Here is a 6117-nt window from a genome sequence, read left to right as displayed (position 1 = left end):
TCACCCTTTCTGATCAAGGTGTTGATCTGAGGCTGTTGGATGGGCACCTGGGAAGAGCTTCCTTTGGCTCTCCCATGGACAAACCTGAGCCCTGGTGGCACAAAGCATTGACCCTGCTCTGTTCCCAGTGGTGGGGACACATGGCACCCATTTGACCCTACACCACAGCCCTGAAAACCCTCCCAGGACACACAGCCTCCTGGTTAAGGCTGTTGATCTAGACTTGCCTTAACTGTGCCTATTTTAATTAACGATAATTTCTTTGTCCATTTTCTTGCTCTTTCTAAGCTCTGATGGGATGTCCCTACCCCTCTCTGCTGTGCCGAAGGCTGCCCCAGTGTTTGGCGTGGCCCCTTCCAACTGAGGAGGGAAATGGGATTCTCTGATGCACAAACAAGTATAATTGTGGTGTTGCTGCTTTTTTTTTTTTTTTTTTTTTTTTTTTTTTTTTTCTTAAACCACTGCTAAAGGAACAGTAAACTGTTGATGATATTTATTAGGCAAACTGAGCAATCCTCATCTGGAGTTACTAAGCGGACGGCGGATAAATGTGCTGGTTTTATTGTGGAAGGGCTCTTGGCAGGAGCTGCCACCCTGCAATGTTCGACCTCCCATCTCCCATTGATCTCTGCCTCGGCGAAGGGGCCCTTGCAAATTCGGCCTCTCGTGCTGTCTGGGCCGGCCGCCACTTGACGCCAGCTCTGCCAACACAAACACAAACCGCCCCCTCTCCAGGCACGGCTGCGATCCAGCGCTGCCGCCTGGTCGCTTGCTTGCCGCAGCTGCGCCATTGAGAGCCCCAACGGGAGGGTTTGGCTGCCTCGGGAGCACGGTCCGTAGGGATGGAGCCCTCAGCTCTGTGGGTGCAGCCTCGGAGGGCAGCGGGGTGCTGGGCTGGCTCCTGTCCCTGCCCCGAAGGAGGGAGCTGGCTGGGCTGGAGCCATGAGACTCCGCTTGTGAGACCTGCCTCAAGCAAAGCCTGGGCCACCGGTCCCACACAGGGCATCCGGGCACAGCAGGGCTGGTACCAAGTCCCTCAGACAGAGGACTAACACCTGCCCCACCTGCAGGGACCCTGAGCACACAGGGAGCCCTGGGGCAAGCTCTTCTGCAGCCCCACCACCACCAGTCATGGGCATCAGGTGGCTTTTGTCACTGCACAGATGCTAATGTAATAGAAAGGAAAAGTTGTTTTTAAAAAACTGCCTCATTTAGAAAGTAGCAATGTTCCATTCTGTATATAAAGCTTACTGCATTTAGGGTGGATAGCCTGACATTTTAGAGGGAACGTCCTCGCCAGATCCCCTTTGGAGCACAGCAGCCGACCTCTTGCCTCTAGCAGTAATGCTGCTTCCAAGCCCACGTTGAAATCCAGAGGATGACTCAAGGACCTCAGCTTTAGCTTGCTTTAGCTTGTAAAGGGCCAAATCTCCCCCCTTAAGTGCTGCAGCACTCCCTTAGCTCCACCAGGACCTGCTCAGAGCCTGGCCTATTGGGGTTGCCCAGGGAGCCCAGCCTGGCTGCACACTGCATGCGGCCACTTCAGGGCTTGAGGCCTCGCAACTCCTCCATGTGCCCTGTGCTTGAGCTGCACCTTTGTGTGAAAGGGGGCAACGAGCAGCCACCACCCCACAGCGACAGCCCTCTGTGCTGCCTCCTTCTCCCCCAGAGCAGCTTTTCGCCTGCCTTAGAAGAGCACATCTCGTGCTCGCCCTGGCCATGAGGCTGGCCGAGCCAGCAGGATTTTCTTCCCCACGTGAGGCACCTCTGAACATCAAAGCAAAGGCAAAGGCTGAGATACGCAGAGAACTCTGGAAGCACATGCACATGAGCAGGGGCAGATTTGGGCTGAGGGGAAGCAATGGTGTGCCTGGGTCCTATTTTCGGAGCTATTTGTATGTGTAATTAGCAGTGGAAGCATATTTCAGATTCCCCCTAGTTAAGATTTTTGTCAGCGCTCCCTGTAAGCGCCCATAGCTAACAAGAGCTGTTCTGACTCCTGAAATAACCCATCTGAGCAGATAACAACGTGTAAGGACGGGCTCGGGGAACCAGGACATATTTAGAGCAGCGATCGCTCACCGAAACGAGCCGCTGTATCTGTGCATCCCGCCTCATGCGCAGATGCTCAGTAAGCAGAAGTTAATGTAGTTAGACAAAAGGGCTTAGTTTGGGGGGAAAAATCAATAATGTTAGGGAGTTTATTACAGGGTTATGGGCCACCTGCTAGAACTCTGCATTAGGCCTGCATTACGTTGTGTTTCAGTGCGAGCTGATGGCATTGCTCTCAGGCGAGGCTAGTGCCAGAATTATTATTTTATGCCTCAGCAGATGGCTTCTGCTCGGGGGTTTTATCTTTGAGTGCAGACATACGACTAATCATCATTTGCTTTCTCTTTCTCTGCTAACGTAAGCTGGGCAGGAAGCAATTGCCAGTTTGATGATGGTTCATTATTGCTAGGTTTATTCTGTCTGAAACAGCACAGTGAGAGGCAAAGAGGGTACAAAGGCAGATAATCAACCGGTTATCAGTGAGATATGTGGAAAGGCTGGGCGCAGGAGCCTGCCCTGTGCCGGCCTGTCTCCCTTGCTCTACCAGAAGCAATGCCTTAGGTATCCCACAGGCAGTTCAGGCAGGCTATGGAATTGGTGTCTGGGTTGTGTGAAGATTGCAAACATCAAATGCTGGGAATTAATTCATCCTGCTGTCCATCAGGAAGGTTAGCTTGAATAACAGCACGTTGGGAAACGCCACCACCAAATCCATGGTGTGCAAATGGGTGGAGATATTCCCACGTCTTGCAGCACTGCTGTTCCTGCATAAGCCATGGTGTGCTATCCTCGGAGGTGAATCAGTACATTTGTGGTTGCTGCTGATCTTCAGTTTTTCTTGTTTTCAGTTCTGTTTGAATGAAAATTCAGAATAAAAGTGCCGGTACAGGCCGCAGGCTGGGTGCTCAGCACATCTTTCACCAAAGCACGTGATGTTCCTCCAGGAACGTGAGTTAATTTAGTACCACGTGTACTGCTGTAGGAGGCTAATGAATACTATTAAACCCATTGCACAGATTCACTCCAGTCTGCAAATGACCCTAATTCAACTGCCCTTATTTATTTTAAGGAATTTAAAGCCGGGAGGAAGTCACTTGCTGAGAATCACACAGCAGCAGCCATGAAAGGCCGCAGTCCGAGACCCTGCTTCTAGCCCCACGGGCACCATTTGCTTTTCAAAAGGCTAATTCAATATAGAAATGTCATGTTGCTTTTGTTTGTGATGTGAGTCAACTTATGCAAACAGTAAGGTTTTAACCCGCTGTGCAAATGCTGTTACACTTTAATTTAACTCCCCCAGCTCTCATGTTTCCTCCTTGAAAGCCCAGAGTTTCTCCTGGTTTGTACCGCAAGCGTTAATTCCCATAGCGTGAAGGCACCAGCTCACCATCACTCTGAGCTGCTCCTTTTGGAAAGTTTATGAACCTTTCAGCAGACTGAGCCGAGAGTTTGTAAGGTGAAAGACAACTGCTGCAAATTTGCTTGCTTTTGTGCTGCAAGAAGTCAGCTCCAGCCGAGCAAAGACTTCACCAAACCACTGAATGTGCAGCAGTTTGGAAGCCCTCACTGTGGCTGGGAGCCCCTCCAGGAGATGCAGCGCAGCTCCCAGCGACTGGGCTCGCCATCAGGCAGCGGCCGCTGGCTTCACCAGACAACCTGGAAGTCCCAGAGCTCCTCCGAGGGTTTGGTATCCAAAACTTAGCTATAAACAATAATTAATTCTCACAAAATGGAGCTATTTCCATTTCTGCAAAGATCATGAAAGCCTTTTAGCGTCAATTCCGTCTTCATGGAATTTAAATCTAAATTAGGACAAAAATCTTTTTAACTGAGGACTTATTGCCTTCATTTGGCTTTGCTGCTTGTCCGCGGTCCTGGCTGTGGCTCTGCTGGTCGAAGCTCAGCCAGGAGCAGCCAGCCCCATACGTGGGGAGCTGGGCATTTTGGCAGCCCTACTGAAAGGTGAAGTGCTCGGCTTCAGCCTGCAGTGCCCTGCTTCACCGCCAGCTCCAAGACATTGTGTGCACTCAGCAGAGCCCGAATCCAGATGAAGGCCATAGGAAGAGCAAATCTCCGCTGGGCTGCTGACACCACTACTGGAAATGCCCAAAGGTGACTAAGTGCAGCTCTGGTATAAGCAGGGTGCACATCTCCTGGCATTCAGCTGGCAGCAGGTCCGAATGCAGGCTGGAGATTTTACAAGCGCTGTCTGCAAAGCAGCAATGCTCTGCTTCCTTTCATCTTCCTAGTACGAGAGACTCCTGCCTGCCCTGGGAACGGGCTGTTTGTCTGCACTGAATGGCTTTTTTCATTGTTGCTCTTTCCCATTTCAGCTAATTCAATGTACATTTTTATTTTAATCTTTTCTTGTTTGTGGCACGACGCGTCCACCTGCAGCCTGCACGCAGCGGGGTTCAGGGAGCTGCAGCATTTTGCTTTTCGACGGCAGCGTTGAAGAAAGATAACCAGCCCTTGATTGCCTGATGTGATGGTGGCTGGCAGAGCGATTGTAGGTAATGGTTAAGAGATTCATGTGGTTTAATTGTTATAATTTTCCTGTCTAAGGAAATTTTCCTTCCTAAGGCCCGCGTGTTGGGCTCATTGTGTTATCTAACCAATTGCTGGGATTGTGTTTTAATGACAGCCGCAGCAGGCCTTCTCTGCGTACTGAGGTACAAAGGAACCGTAGCATCATTAGAGGCAAGTGTTTCAAACGTGCTCTCTAATGGCCTGATTTTTCTCCGATTGAAGGCGATGGTAAATATTCTCCTCATTTCAAAGGGGAGCGGGGTGAAGTTGCAGCCAAACCCTCCTGGAAATCCCACCCAGCGCTTGATTTTCCTTGACCTGAAGGCCAGCTCAGTCAGCTCTGCTTCTACAAAGGAGCTTTCAAGAGTGATTTCAGCCACTGCTGCAAAGCCACAGGATGACCAAGCCCTCCCAAGTGCTGGTTTCTCTTCTGCAGCTGTCTGGACAGCATCGCTTTTGCTCTCTCTTTGTTGATATTTAGGGCAACAGGATTCCTAATTATGTACTTCAGGCCGGTGAGGTGAACTTGGGCCAGACTGCCTGTAGTGGGGTGGGAGGATGTGGGGTACCCTCACAGGACCTTCGGCTTTGTGTGCCTCAGGCATGACAACAAGTTGGCCTGTGTGCCTGCAAAATCATCAGCTCTGCAACCCGTGGCTTGAGCTGTGACTGTGTCTTCCCATCCCAGAGGAAATGGTCTTCAATTCAATGTTACGCTTTTTTCTTTTGTGTTTCCATGACACTGTGGTTACAGATCTCTCCCCAGTGTGGAAAAATACAAATTTTCCATACACTTATTTCCATATACTTAACTAACTTATTTCTAAAATCAATCAGATTCGTCAATCAATATTGTCTACACAGGACCACTTCTGGCACTGACTCGTTCTGTGAGCTCAGACCATTTACTCCTTCCATGCCACAGCTTCCCCCTCTCTGAGAGGGGACATAAAACTCACACGTGATTTGCAAGTTTCTCTTGTGAATCCCACCACTCTGCTTGCTATCACCTCAGAAGCAACGTCTGGTTGCGATGTGTGACTTCCTGCAACCCCAAAACTGCTTGAAAAAATTAAGTATGCAAAAAATTAAGTAAGTATCTGCAGCCATTCGTTTGTGTGTCTGGAGCCACAGCCTTGCTGTGAGAGATCAGCACTTTTTTTTTTTTTTTATAAAAAACTTTGCCATGGCTAAAAATCTAATCATGTTGCTGTTTCAGAACATATACTTGGTTTGCACTCTCTTAGCTCCTTCCCAATTTGTTTGAGGAATCTCTGGCGTACCAATGGGGTAGCCATAGAAAACCAGGTTAGCGCACAGTAGGGGCTTTCATGGCCACTAATCTTGATGACAAAATTATTCGAACAAACACTTCTTGTGTCACCAATATATATTATGTAAAACCTTGTGACTTTGATTATGTGTCTATAATACAGATTAGTCTGTTTGGGTGTTTGGTGCTGACCTCCAATAAGCTCCTAAAGTATTAGCAAGAATTTGCAAGTGACAGGCAGGCAGAGGTGCTGTTCTGCCTAA

This window comes from Anas platyrhynchos, chromosome 19, assembly GCF_047663525.1.
Source record: "Anas platyrhynchos isolate ZD024472 breed Pekin duck chromosome 19, IASCAAS_PekinDuck_T2T, whole genome shotgun sequence".
Taxonomy (NCBI): domain Eukaryota; kingdom Metazoa; phylum Chordata; class Aves; order Anseriformes; family Anatidae; genus Anas; species Anas platyrhynchos.
Note: the sequence above shows the minus strand (reverse complement) of the source record.